The sequence below is a fragment of the Macaca mulatta genome, chromosome 15 (assembly GCF_049350105.2).
Source record: "Macaca mulatta isolate MMU2019108-1 chromosome 15, T2T-MMU8v2.0, whole genome shotgun sequence".
NCBI lineage: Eukaryota > Metazoa > Chordata > Mammalia > Primates > Cercopithecidae > Macaca > Macaca mulatta.
Window position 1 is genome coordinate 93,209,855 of NC_133420.1, and position 2,135 is coordinate 93,211,989.

Here is a 2,135-nt window from a genome sequence, read left to right on the forward strand (position 1 = left end):
AGTGAACAAGTTGAAAAAGAAACCAAGAAAGCAATCCCATTTGCAATAGCTACCAAATAAATAAAACACTTAAGAATAAATTTAACCAAAGAAGTAAAGATCTATACAATGGAACCTGTAAAACACTAATGAAAACAATTCAAGAGGACATAACAAATGAAAATATATTCCGTGCTCATAGATCAAAAGAATTAATATTGTTATACTATCCAATGCAATCTACATATTCAGTTCAATCCCTATCAAAATACCAATGAGAACTACAATCTCTGGCTCTTCTCTGGCCAGCAGCAGTGTTTCCTTTTTTCCTCCTGCCATTGCCATCTCTGCCTCTTCTCATCCATTCTCACACTGTTGCATGTTTTTACCTCCACGTTGTTCCCACAGCCTGTGGCCCAGGCCACCTTGGATATTTCTGCTGAAGGTAACCACATCTCTCCTTAAAAATATCATGAAAAAAGAGAATATGCTTTACCCAAATCTTTGAGCCATTATCTCATGGCAAACTTTCTGTCCAAGTGTACACCTACCCAGAGGGCCTAGGAGAATTGCTGTGTAGACAGCAGTTCAACTTCAGACACTGAGCCACCTTGGGAACCCAGCTGATGATGGGGGATTCCATCTCTCAACTTGTCCATTTTGTTGCATATTCTAAGAACCAAGACATAGGCCTGGTGACCCATTCCTTACTTTTCCTGGTTTATGACTTTTAGTTTTGTGAAAATTCAGCTGAGATGACAGGATTTATTGATGATGCAAACTATTTCATTGGTCTGTTGGATGAAGGAACAAACCTTATAAATGTTATTGATAACTATGTTTGTTGAACATTCTAGAACAAGGCAAAAATCTTTTTGTGGGAGATCTTGGAAAGACTGTGAAGAAACACAGTCAATGGCAGAATGTAGTGGCTCAGATAAAGCCATTCTACACAGTGAAGTGCAACTCTACTCCAGCTGTACTTGAGATTTTAACAGCTCTTGGCACTGGATTTGCTTGTTCCAATAAAAATGAAATGACTTTAGTAAAAGAGTCATGTGTATCCGCAGAAAACATTTATGTAAGTCCTTGCCAGCAAGTGTCTCAAATAAAGTATGCAGCAGAATTTGGAGCAAATATTATGACATGAAGCAATAAAATTGAATTGAAGAAAACTGTATGTAATCACCCAAATGCCAAGACTGTTTTTCCTTAAGTTCACTTGATTCACCTATTACTGGATTTGTGAGCACTAACAACATAACCAACATACTTCTTACAATCTTCAGGCTTCATGTGTGCAGATGATGATGTAAATGAACTCTGCCTTGATCATCTCCTCTTCTCTTAGGGTCCTGCCACATTTTGCAACAAAAGATAATATTGGTAGTGAAGAGGGTAGCATGAAGTTTGGCACTTCCCCGAATAACTGTAGGCATTTTTTTGGAATATGCTAAGAAACTTGATATCCAAATGATTGGGGTTAAAATTTCATGTTTTAGGTGCTTGCAAAGAATCTCAAGTATATGCACATGCTCTATCTGATGCTTGATGTGTGTTTGGCATGGTTAGAGACTTTGGTTTTATGATGAACATGTTAGATATTTGTGGAGGCTTCATGGGAATTATTAATTGGTATGAGATGCAAGATGCAGGAATTACTTCAGACAGAATGACGAAGAAATTCTTCTTTGTGCCTTCATGCATTCAGCTGAGCCAAGAAGACAGCATTTCCACTGAAGCGTAAACAGTCATTATTGCTTTTTTAAAATCACATATATGTACACTTTTTAAAAATTTTATGTTTCCATAGGTTTTTGAAGAACAGGTGGTATTTGGTTACATGCATAATTTCTTTAGTGGTGATTTGTGAGATTTTGGTGTACCCATCACAGTATACACTCTATCCAATTTGTAGTCTTTTATCCCTCACCCTGTTCTCACCCTTTCCCTCTGAGTCCCCAAAGTCCATTGTATTATTCTTATGCTTTTGCATCCTCATAGCTTAACTCCCACTTATGAATGAGAACATATGATGTTTGGTTTTCCATTCCTGAGTTATTTCACTTAGAATAATAGTCTCCAATCCCAACCAGGTTGCTGCAAATGCCATTAACTCTTTCCTTTTTATGGCTGAGTAGTATTCCATCGTATAT

General features: G+C 37.2%; 1 pseudogene; it reads left to right on the top strand.

Moving 5' to 3' along the window:
* The first annotated feature begins 734 nt into the window (after positions 1–734).
* Positions 735–1,726, top strand: LOC100429695 (antizyme inhibitor 1-like; annotated as a pseudogene).
* Positions 1,727–2,135: the final 409 nt, after the last annotated feature.